This window comes from Macrotis lagotis, chromosome 4, assembly GCF_037893015.1.
Source record: "Macrotis lagotis isolate mMagLag1 chromosome 4, bilby.v1.9.chrom.fasta, whole genome shotgun sequence".
Classification (NCBI taxonomy): domain Eukaryota; kingdom Metazoa; phylum Chordata; class Mammalia; order Peramelemorphia; family Peramelidae; genus Macrotis; species Macrotis lagotis.
This window is the reverse complement of record NC_133661.1, coordinates 141,578,107-141,591,581: the sequence shown is the minus strand read 5'-3', so window position 1 is coordinate 141,591,581 and position 13,475 is coordinate 141,578,107.

The following is a 13,475-nucleotide window of genomic DNA, read 5'->3' as shown; positions in this document are numbered from 1 at the left end:
TTGGTTTTTTTGGTTGTTGCATTTCTGTTTACAGTCATATTTCTACTAAAAATACAGTAAAAAGTAAATGAACACTACTTATATTGAAAGATTAATAGTAAAAGGTTGGGAAGTGCATAGGTCCCAGAGATTTGTCATTCCATTAATTTCAGGTCAGTGGTGACACATATCCACTGTAGGAGGTTAGATACACAAACACAACATGCCATTGAAAGCATTGATATGCAAAACTGATGGAGGTAGATCTATGATCTATGTGCTGGGAAAAGAGGGGAAATCATCCATTCACTCAAGGACCTTACATTGTAATGAGGGAGAGAGCATATACTTATAGAGGTGTGTGTGTGTGTGTGTGTGTGTGTGTGTGTGTGTGTGTGTGTGTGTGTGTGTGTGTATAAACTTACTACTACAGGATAATTACAAGGTCATTTTAGAAGGTCAGACAAAACTAAGAAGAATATGCTTAAACCAATAGGGACTAGGAACGTAAAACAATGGCTGAGTAGGAATGGAAATTTGGCATTCTTGCCATCTAATAACAAAACTAAATGCCTAATTTTAGATATGAGAACAGTGAGACCCAAACAAATAGAGAAATTACATAGTAAGTAATAGAGTCAGAATTTAAACACACCTTTTGACATCACTTCCAAGATTTCTTTCTCTAGATTGTGCTTCATCCTGCATTGTTCAGGCATCAAAAGTATATCAAGGTTCTAGTTTTTGTGCCACTGATAATGATTGTTAGGCAAATTGTTTAATCTGTTTCTGTTTTGACAAATTTAAAAAAGAGATAGCGCATCTCTTATTCTTCAGGATTATAGAAAAAAATTGAACTACAGTTTTTCTAGTTCCCAGGTCATTCCCTGGTAGTAAGCAAAACATGAACATTTGAGCAAGTTGATTTTTTTAAAGTCATTAGAAAATAGCCTTAATGCATTAGAGATCATTTGAGAAGTAATATAGGCATCAAAATTCCATACAGTGCTTGAGGAATTGTTGGAACTCATGAATACATAATTTAATAATATTATTTTAGAGTATTTTGCACTGTGACCAGCTTGTAAATATTCAGTAGCCTAGAAAAGCATTTTGGGTATAGAAATAGCCTATGTTAAATAGTTACTGAAAAGTATATATTTGTAGGGCAAAGAAGTATCTTTGTGCTAGTTTATTTAGTATTTTGCTTTTTTTAAAAAAAGAATAGCATATTGCTAACATTGTATGTGCTTAGGTATCTGTTCCTCCACCTTAAATTTATGACTTTATTAACATAAAATAAAGGGAATGGCAGAATTGTTAGAAGATGTGAGATACAAATTTCTATGACATGGTTATCCTCTGGATTTTCTTTATTTTAACAAGGTGCTTTCTGAACTATGGCACTCAGAACTGAATGCAATGTTCTACCTGTGTTTTAATCACAATGGTAAGAGTCCTCTATGGGCAAGAACTTTTCACTTTTTTTTATATCCTAGGACTGCTTTGCAGAGTGTCTGGCACAAATTAGTATTTTTTGAAACCCATAAAAGATTTTAAATTGATTTTGATTGAATTTTATCTTATTAAAGTCAGCTCAGTGATCTAGTTGTGTTTTTTTGTTTGTTTTTCTTAGTTTTTGCAAGGCAATGGGGTTAAGTGGCTTGCCTAAGGCCACACAGCTAGGTAATTATTAAGTGTTTGAGGTCAGATTTGAACTCAGGTACTCCTGACTCCAGGGCCAATGCTCTATCCACTGCGCCACCTAGCAGCCCCATAGTGATCTAGTTTTTCAAGATAATTTTGAATCCTGTCATCCAGTATGTTAGTTATCCTTCCTTGTTTTCTTTCACCTACAAATTGGATGATCATTGATTGATATCTTATGTTTAAAGAGATAAGTCATCATCCTTCAGGAAGAGATTAATAGGATTCAAATTTATATTCTATGACTCTAGAATAACTATGCCATGGTGCCCCAAAATTATTTGTTATTTATTGAATTGAGTTGTAATCATGTGGATATATTGTGGGGTTTTTTAAATGTATTTATTATTAATATTAATATTAATATTATTAATATTAATATTAATATTAAATGTATTAGATTCCACAGCTGAAAAAGGAGGATAATCAGAATGGCTATTTCCCAGGGTTGTTGTTAGAATAAAATAAGGTGATAATTGTTCAGCACTTTGCAGATATCCTGCTGACTCATCTCCATAGGATTTTGTCTACTTATACCATAAAAACCTTTTCATCCTGGGAACTACTGTTCACATTAGAAATACCTGTAGAGGGGGCAGCTAGGTGGCTCAGCAGATTAAGTGGATTGACTCCACTGGATCCACCTGATCCAGGACACTTAATAATTGTCTCACTTAATAATTGCCTATCTGTTTGACCTTGGGCAAGTTACTTAACTCCATTGCCTTTAAATAAAAAAAAATTTTTAAATAAATACCTGTAGCTCCCCCTCCCCCCAGGCCTCTCCCTCTGATTGACTAGTTTCTCCCAGGACCTCCAGCTTAAGGAGACCCAGTACAGTCCTGTATTCATTTCCCTCAATGATGAATTGCTGACTCATCTTCACAGGACCTCTACCAAGTCTCAGTTCTGGGTATCTTCATCCTCCCACCCCCCATCCTCAATTTTCAGTTCCCTTTTATGAGTTGTTTTTCCCATTAGAATGTAAAATTCCTGAGGTTGAGGACTGTTTTTCCTGTTTGTAATTGTATTTCCAGGGCTTAGTACAGTGAGTATCCCCCTCCCCCACCAAAGCAAGCACTCAATCCATGTTTGTTGATTGACTGATTGTATGTTAGGTTTGTGGCTGATTTTGTGAACTTTAGTTCACAAATGCATATGCATTTGTATCTCCAAGCAGAGCACCTGACACATGTATAGTAGATGCTGAAGAAACACTCACTGATTGTTTTGGACAGTATTGTGATAACTCTATTGTGTAACTTATATAAAGTACTATTTAATAGAACTCAAAAAAAAAACCCAGTATATATAAGTAGCCCTTGACCTCTCAAAGCTTATAGTTAAGAAACTATGTATAACAAATTACATAATATATGTATATATTTATATATATTTATATATATATATATATATATAGTGCCAGGGCTTAAAAATGCATATATATAATATATAAATATATACATAAAATGCATATATATATATATATATATATATATATATATATATATCAGTATGACCTCAAAGCTTATAGTTAGGAAACAAACATGTACAAATTGCATATATCAAGTACTGGGACTTAAAAAACTATATGTAGGTTCTTGACTTCTCAAAACTTATAGTTAGGAAACACTATAAACTATCTACCTACCTTTCTAAGGTACTAGGGCTTAAAAATGTGTAGAAGTTCTTGACCTCTCAAAGCTTATACTTAGGAAAAAAATACATTCAACAAACTATTAAGTACTAGGACTTAAACAGTATATGTAGGTAGTTCTTGACTTCTCAAAACTTATACTTAGGAAACAAACTACAACTGAAGATCAGGTACAAAATGTGTCAATATCCTATTAAATAGTGAAAAGATGTTATCAGTATGGCTACTATTCCCACAAACAATATCATAATCTCCTTACAGATTGACAGTATATAAGAATTCTGTTAGTTGGGATATTCAACACCTTGTTGGCCAACCTGATGAAGAGGCTTTCTGAACTAAGTCAGTCTGGTCTTTAGGTATCAGATATTTTGTCTTTCTAGTGAGCTCGAAACCTACCACTTGAATCCCTTTAGCAGACTGGTATTTGAGACCACTCTAGGATCAAAGTGGAGCTGTAGCCTAGGCAAGAACTGATCTTTCTCAATAACTTCCTCCACCTCCCCATACACCTTTACTGTCTTTACTGTCTGTCACCTTCCACCACCACCCTGACACGACTATTTACTAGATTTTAGAGATCCTTTAGTTTCATGTACAATCTTTTTTTTTTTTCTATTCCACATTGTATTTGTTATTTAGAATTTTTTTACAATGGGGGAAAAAGTGAATATGTACATAAGATTAAATAGACTACTTTGGAGCCCCAGCTTGTGTCATGTGTGACTTTTCACAATTGGCACAAAACCAAAAACTTCCCACATACTGAGTCCAGATAAGGTAAGATACAAGACTGTGATGATGGATTAAGTCTGACATAATGGAAAGATTACATCATTGAGTTAGAAGACCTAGTTTCAAATTTAGTTACTATTATATACTACATATGGGACCATGAGCAAATCACAAACCTCTGTGTCCCGGAGATTTCCCATCTATAAACTTAGGTCAGTGATGAAATAGTTTCAAAGATAGATATGCCTTTTTCCATTCCAAGATCAGTAATCCTATTAGGCAAATGGAAAGCAAAATGAGAACAGACTACTACATTAAGTTGCAATCCTTTTGGGGTCAGAAGTTAAGTGACAGAATAATTTTTATATTGTTATTTACCCTAAATATATAATTCCTTGAATATTAGTAGGTGATTAAATTATAAAAGCAGATTTGGCATGTAATTTTTTTATTGAAAGATTTTATTTTGAGTTTTACAAATTTACCCCTATACTTGCTTCCCTCCTCCAACCCCACACAGAAGGCAGTCTATTAGTCTTTACATTGTTTGCATGGTATGCATTGATCTAAGCTGAATGTGATGAGAGAGATAATATTCTTAAGGAAGAAAAATAAAGCACAAGCGCTACTAAAATTACATAAAAGACATTTTGGGTTTTTTCTAAATTGAAGGTAATAGTCTGGTCTTGTTCAAACTCCACAACTCCCTCTCTGCATACAGATAGTATTCTCCATCAAAGATAGCCACAAATTGCCCCTGATTGTTGCGCTGATGGAATGAACAAATCCATCAAGGATGATGATCACCCCCATTTTGTTGGGGTGCACAACATTCTCCTGGTTCTACTCATCCTGCTCAGCACCAGTTCATGCAGATCCCTCCATGCTTCCCTGAATTCCCATTCCTCCTGTTTTTTTGTTAATATGACTTTAGACATTACTAAAATATTCTTGTTTAAGAGTAAACATAATACCCCCTTCCCAACAAAAATATAGAACTTAATGAGAAATAAAGAGAAAAAAAATGTTTTCAGTCTGTGTTCTGATACCATCAGCTCTGTCTTGGGGGGAATCACATTCTTTATCATAAGTCCATCACAGAAGTTATTTGCATATTTTTCCACTGCTGGTGTTGTTCACTGTAACTCCCTCCATCCATTCCTCCCTACTACCATATATTAATTTTCTCTCTTCTTTCTTTCTGTCCCTCTTCTAAAATGTGCTGTAGGGGAGTTGAGTGGCACAGCAGACAGAGCACCGGCCCTGGGGCTAAGAGGCCCCAAGCCCACATACTACCCCAGAGACTCAGCAACCACACAGCCCCGTGGTCACAGACAGGCTACCCAATCCCAGCACCTTGAAAAAAGAGTAAAAAGTAAAATGTGTTATATCTGACTATTCTCTCCTATGATCTACCCTCTCTATCATACACATCCCCACTTCCCCTTCCCTCTTCTCTCCTTTTTACTCTAGATGTCCATACCCTATTGAGTGTGTATGTTGTTTCCTCTCTGAGCCATTTCTGATAAGAGTGAAGGTCTAAGCCACTTAACCTCATTGCCTTGCAAAAAAAAAAAAAATATATATATATATATATATATATATATATATATATATATGAAATATCTTAACCTATCCCACCTCTCCTTTCTCTTACTCCCAGTACATTTCCCTTTTAGCCATTGACTCCAATTTTACAATATATCTTCAAATTCAGCTCTCTCTTGTGCTACATCTACAAAAACTCCTTCTACCTGCTCTATTAAATGTGAAGGTTCATATGAGTATTATCAGTATCATTTTTCTATGCAGGAATACATGCAGTTCATCATCCTTAAGTCCCTCATAATTTACTCTTCTCCTCTGCTCTCTATGTTTCACCTGAATCCTGTACTTGAAGATCAAACTTGCTGTTCAGCTCTGGCCATTTTAACAGGAACATTTGAAATTCCCCTGGTTCATTGAAAATCCATCTTTTTCCCTGGAAGAGGATGTTCAGTTTTGCTGGGAGGTTGATTCTCGGTTGCATTCTGAGCTCTTTTGCCTTCTGGAATGTTATATTCTAAGCCCTACAAGCCCTTAATGTAGTTGCTAAGTCCTGTGTGATCCTGACTGCAGCTCCATGATATTTGAACTGTGTCCTTCTGGATGCTTGTAATATTTTTGCTTTGATTTGAAAGCTGGAACTTGGCTATAATATTCCTGGGGGTTGGTTGTTGTTGGATCTCTTTCTGGGGGAAGATTGGTGGATTCTCTCAATTTCTATTTTGCCCTCTGCTTCTAGGATATCAGGGAAATTTTCCTGTAGGAATTCTTTAAAAATGAAGTCAAGGCTCTTTTCCTGATCATCATGGAGCCCAATAATTTTTAAATTATCTTTCCTGGATCTTTTTTTTCCAGATCAGTTATTTTTTTTCAATGAGATGTTTCACATTTTCTTCTAATTTTTCATTCTTTCTTTGTTGAGGTATTGTGTCTTGATTTCTCATAAAGTCATTAGCTTCCTTTAGCTCCATTCTACATCCAAAGGATTTGTTTTCCTCAGAGAACTTTCTTATCTCCTTTTCTGTTTGGCCAGTTCTGCTTTTTAAAGCATTCTTCTCCTCAATAACTTTTTGAACTGTTTTATCCATTTGACCTCAGCTGGTTTTTAACATGTTATTTTCTTCAGCATTTTTTGGATCTCCTTGACTAAGCTGCTGACTTCATTTTCATGTTTTTCCTTCATCTCTCTCATTTCTTTTCCCAATTTTTCTTCTATCTCCCTTACTTGATTTTTAAAATCTTTTTTGAGCTCTGTCATAGCCTGAGCCCAACTTCTATTTTTCTTGGAGCTTTTAGATGCAGAAGCTTGTACTTCCTCATCTTCAGATTGAATATTTTGATCCTCCTTGGAATCATGGACAAAGTATTTGTTAATGGTCAGGTTCCTTTTTTTCCCGTTAATTCATTTCCCCAGCCTGTGCCTGGTTTTGGAGTGCTTCCTGAGTTTTGAATTTTATTGGGACAACCCCCATAAGAACCTCAGTGTTTGAGGCTCTGATTGCTCTCCTGGTCTGTGAATGACCACAAGAGCACCCCTCTGCCAAGGGGCTGAGGGGGTGATCCCTGTTCTATGGTGTACCTAAGCTGTGATCAGGATCTGAATGTGGTCAGAGCCCCAGAATCCTATCCCAGGGACAGAGGACAGACCTTGGAAGTCTCCTTCCACTCCCTTACCTTTGGTGTGCTGAGCACTCAGTACGCAGCTGCCTAGAGGCTCCTGATTTCCAGCTCCACAAGCCTGCTTCCGTTTTCTGGATCTGGGCTTACTGAGTGTCACGACCAGCTGAGAGCCTGGGCTTCACACTCGCTCTGTCAGAGGTCTCCCTACTGATCTTCTAAGTTGTGCTTGGTGCTCCTTGGGGTGCAGGTCAGGAAACTGCTTCTGCTACCAGGAGCCATGACTCCCAGGTGCCCTGAGGCTGTTCCTGGGAGGCTGAAGTTTCTTCACTCTGTCGGGGCCACCCCTCTAACCCCGTGGAACAGTTTTCCCACTATTTTCCAGCTTACCTTGGGGTGGAGAGTTGCTTCACTGGATCTTTCTGAGGATCTTTACTCTGGAAAACTTAGAGTCATAATTTTAAGATTTTTGAAATATTTTTGGAGAGAGCACCTAGGAGGGGCTCTTCTGCTGCCATCTTGGCATATATAGTTTTTTTTTTAAAGTTGTATTGAGGATCTAGGTGACGCAGTGGATAGAGCACCAGCCCTGTAGTCAGGAGTACCTGAGTTCAAATCCAGCCTCAGACACTTAATAATTACCTAGCTGTGTGGCCTTGGGCAAGCCACTTAACCCCATTGCCTTGCAAAAACCTAAAAAAAAGTTGCATTGATATGTTTAGTTTATACATTACAGACATTTACAGATTAACCCCATTCTTGTTACAAAAGAACTCTTGTAACAAAATGAAACCATATAGACACCTTATCTGAAAGTGCCTACAACATTCCTCATCTCTAACACTCCCCTACTTCTTTTTAAAAATGTTTTATTAATTTTTAATTTATTAACTAAATGTTTTATTAATTTATTAATTTTTCTTTCCCTTCCATTTCTTACCCTATTGGGAAGAAAAAAGAAAAAACCCAAATTCCTTGTAACAAATATGCCCAATCAAACAAAATAAATTTCTTCTTTAGCTGTATACATATGTGCATACATAGGACAGCTAGGTGGCACAGTGGCTGCTAGATAATCAGCCCAGGAGACAGGAAGATCTGAGTTTAAATCTGGTTTCAAACACTTGACACTTACTATGTTACCTTGGGCAAGTCACTTAACTCTGACGACCTTATTTTTTTTTTTTGCAGGGCAATTAGGTTAAGTGACTTGCCCAAGGTCACATGAGTAATTATTAAATGTCTGAAGTCACATTGGAACTCAGGTCCTTCTGACTCCAGGGCTGGTAGTCTATCCACTATACCACCTACTGTCCCAAGTCACTTAAGTCTGAATCCCTCACATACAAGACCAACTCCAATCATCCTGATTCATATCTGACCACTGAACTCAGATGGCTCCAGAAGAGAAGGTGAGGCTGGTGACTTAGCCTTCAATTCAATTCATTCGCATGTCACAACAACACATCCCTGATGTTATGATCTTCTTCAAGAATGAAGGACAAACATCATCATCATCATCATTGTCATTTTCATCAGGTACATACATACATTGTGTGTGGAATCATTCTATAAATATTCTTTGTCCTTATTTTCAAAGAGGATGTGAAACATCATGGAGTGATGTTTTGGCATGTATGAATTGAATTTAGGTGAAGTAGTGCTGGATAAAGTCATTAACTTCACTCAGTCTTCCAGAGTCATTGAAGTTCAATAGCAAGACAAAAGTTAGGATCACTGGTGATGGACCAAGGTGCAGTGGATGAACTTGGAATTTTCAATGTCTGACCAAGTTCCAAGTGCCCCAGAGCACCTGCTTCAACCACCTTCACAGCCATTGGAAAAAACAGCCCATTCCACCAGAGGAAGTCTGGATATCCCCCACCTCACTAAAGAGTTGAAATCTGTCTTGCACTCAACCTAGTTTAGCCCATCTTAGTACTTAGACCTTGGTTAGACATCGAAGACCCCAAGGTTATCCACTGTATCTAGAGCCATCACCAATTGTCTTAACTCTGCGTTGCCATTGGATCATGATGATCTTGAGAGAGAGAGAGAGAGAGAGAGAGAGAGGTCAACGACTTTGTGTAACGTAACTCTGGCTCACTTAAATCCAATTTATGCACACATAAAAGACACCCATACCACTTTACCATTCCTATCTCAAAGTCTTATGATGACAGATAAGTCATGACACAGCAAGTGTGGATACACCAGGAGTTGTAGTCACAACCCTGCACACAGACCACCTAGGCCATAGGGTCATTTCCCCACTTAAAGAAATAGTGGGATTTGGCAGCCCCCCTAGGTGACTGAGAAACCTTTTAAAGTATTGCATTGCTCATCTCCTGATGTGAGGAAGGGACTAGAAAAGGTACCCTAAAAATTGTCTGCTTACCCAACCCTGACCCAATTATGGTGGGGATCCCACAGTGCGGTTGAGAGACAAAAACATCTATAAAAACTTCAAAGAAGATTCCACACAACATTAGAACATGGAATGTGTTCACACTCATAGACCCCACAAGATCCAATAGATCTGAAAGACAATTTTTGTGGCAAGTGAACTCAGCAGGTATCACATCCAAATAGCAGCCCTGAGGGAAATAAGACTGGTAAATGAAGGCAAGCTTACTGAAACCAGAGCTAGCTACATATTTTTCTAGAGTGGTTGCAGTGAAGGGGAATCCATGAAGCTTGGGTAGGTTTTGCAATCAGAACTAATCTAGTCAACAAGCTTGAATACCTGCAAAAGGGAATGAATGAAAGGCTCAGGACATGAGATTACTAATTCCAGGAAAACTCCATGCCCCTATTATCAGTGCTGATGCTTTCACCTTGACAAGCCCTAATGAAGTCAATGAAAAAATTCATAAGACCTGGAGACCCTTATCATCAGTGTATCAAAAGAGGAAGAGCTTATGATTTTGGATGACTTTAATCCTAGAGTAGGCTCAGATTATCAGATGTGGTACAGAGTCCTTGGGTGGAATGGAATTGAAAACAGCAACAGCAATGGTCACTTGTACATCTCTTGCCTTCTCATCACAAACACTTTCTTCCATTTACCTAAATTCAATAAAATTGCCTGGATGCATCCTTGTAGTAAACATTGACATCTAATAGACTATGGGATTGGAAGGAGAAGAGACTGAGAGGATATGAGAGTAACAAAGGCAATGTATGGTGCAGAGTGCTGGACTGATCACAGACTCATCTTCTCCAAGTTAAATATTCACATTCAACCTAAGTGGCAGCCCCAAAACAAAATGACTAGACCTAGAAGTAGCTTGGAGGGCAAACTGAGTCAATAACCAGCAGGCAACAATGGAACTGAAAAAGAGTGGGTAATTTTGAGAGATCTGTTGTCCAACACTGCACTTACTCATCTGGGTCAGAACACTTGGAAACATCAAGACTGGTAAAACAAACAAGAACTCCATAGACTTTACAGCAGAATAGTTCACCCATTTCTAAGAATCTAAGATTCATATTGATCAACAATAGAGACATGATCCTAAAGAGATGGGTCGAACATTTCCATAATGTTTTTAACGGACCATTATCAATCAGTGCAGAAGCCACTGACCATTTATCTCAAATTTAAGTCAATCAGTCCCTAGCCGAAGTTCCAGCTGAAGAAGAGGATTTTGAATGCAATCAGACTCCTTTCAAGTGGCAAAGTATCTGGTACTGATTCTATTCTTGCTGAGATCTACAAGGTAGAGGATCCATTGCTCATCCAAAACTTGACTGAAATTTTCCAGGTTATCCTGGAAAGGCAGGTTATCCCCCAAGAATTCAAGGATGCCTCCATCATCCATCTCTATAAAGTTAAGTGAGTAGATTGTCCTATGATAATCACAGGGTATTTCTCCTTTAGTAATTTCTGGTAAGATTCTTATCAGAGAATAGACTCACCCTTCACCTGGAAGATGGTCACCTTCTTAAGAACTGGTGTGGCTTCAGTAAAGATCAATGAAAATTGATACGGTTTGCCACCAGACAACTCCAGGAAAAATTCCAGGAATAGAATAAAGGTCTGTAAACAACATTTGTAGATCTGACTAAGGTCTTTGATACTGTCAGTCATGAGGGTTTATGGAAAATTATGTCAAAATTTGGTTGCCCAAATCAGGCCACAATTTTGGGGTATCTGCAATGGAGAATACCATCTGTATCCAGGAAAAAGAATTGTAGAATTTAAACAAATACCAAAGACTATTACCTTTAATTTTTTTTTAAAAAAAAGCTGTTATCTTACTACATAATTTTGCTATCTCTTATACTTAATTTTTTTCCTTAAGGATATGATTTTTTCTCTCACAACATTCAACTTAGATCAGTGTAAACCATGGAAACAATTTAAAAATTAACAGACTACCTTCTGTGAGGGGTGGGAGGGAGGGAAGTGAGATTAGGGGAAAAATTGAAAATTCAAAATAAATAAATAATTTTTTTAAAAAAGAAAAAAATGGTTGCCCAGAGAATTTCATGAGTATTATATATGTCAATTTTTTCCAGCGTGCTTGCCCAGGTTCTGGATAGTGGATCATTCTCTTGAGATTTCCCAGTCACCAAAGGAGTGAAACAAGGATGCATCCATGCTTTTGAGATGTTTTCAGCCATGTTATTAAGTGCTTTCATAGAGGATGAACACAGCATCAAGGTCAGATACCACACTGATGGTGAATTCTTCAAATTGAAAAGGTTATAAGTCAAGCCCAAAGTGAAGGAAATACTAGTGTATGATCTTGTTTTCAGATGATCATGCACTCAATGCAGCCTCTGAAGCTGAGATACAACAATGTATGGATCAATTGTTTGTGCTAATTTAGGCCCAACAATTTACACCAAGAAAACACAGGTGCCCCATCAGTCAGCACCACACCATCTATATGTGGTACCATTTGTTATAGCAAATGGAGAAGTTTTGAGTACAGTGGACAAGTTCATTTACTTTGACACTATCCTCTCCAGAGTACACACAGAGAATGAGTTTGACACACTTATTGCCAGAGCTAGCTCAGTATTTGGGAAGCTCCCAAAGAAAGTGTGGGAGAGAAGAGGTATTAGACTGACTACCCAACTGGAGGTCTACAGAGTCATTGTACTGACCACATTTATATATGTCTGTGAAACCTGAACATTCTACCAGCACTATGTCAGGAAACTGAATTACTTTCTTTTAAATTGTCCTAGAGAGATTATGAAGATCACCTGGCAGGAGAAGCTACCAGAAACAGAGGTCCTTTCTCAAGCTAAACTGCTAAGCATTACCACATTACATGTATTACAGAGAGTACAACTACAATGGGCTGGACCTGTTGTTTGAATACCAGAAGTACACTTATCAAAGAGACTATTTTTTGGAGAACTCACATAGGTCAAGCACTCAGAAAGGGGTGAGAAGAAGTGATACCAGGACACCTGAAGATCTCTATTAAGAACTTTAGAACTGATTGTGCAGCATGGGAGATATTGACACAAGACCATCTCATCAATGCATTCTATGAGGAAAGCAAAATTGAAGCAACTCAAAGGAAATGTGACATACATTAAGTTTAGAGTAACCACCCAGGTGTTTTACGTGGATTGTTTGTGCCCAACCTGTGGCAGAGTATTCTGAGCTCATAATGGTATGGTCAGCTGGTCAGACAAACTGTAATTTGTCTCAAATGTGGTGATGTCATTTTGGTCTTTTTTGATAATGAAGGTCAAGAACCAACCATATATAAATAAATTAGGGAACTGTTGTGTGTGGGAATACTGTAAATCTTCACCACCTGGTGCCCTTGAGCACCAGAACATTATTTTACTAAGTGCCACGGGAGTGGGAGTGGATTAGAGAATGGAGAGGATATTTAAGTACTTTTATTTTGGCAAATAAAGGAAGACCTTGGTTTACAGGAAGAACTAGTCTTCCTTGTCTCCTTCCCCCTCTAACACCTGGCAAAAGGATAAGGGAGTCCAGAAAGGGACTCAACAATTTATATATATTTTATTGTCTATGTAAAACTATATATATATCTCTTGCAATTAATCACCTTGATTATTTTCTGTGAATGATCAGTGACCTTGGAGTTTAATTTTTATAGATGTTTCATCCATTTTATGCCTGTATGTGTGTAGAAATTACAGCCTCCTATATATTTTTAGAAATGAATCTTTTTTTTAGTTTATACTAGAATATGTGGGAAGACATATAGATTCCATTCAAATAAAAATTTCTTCT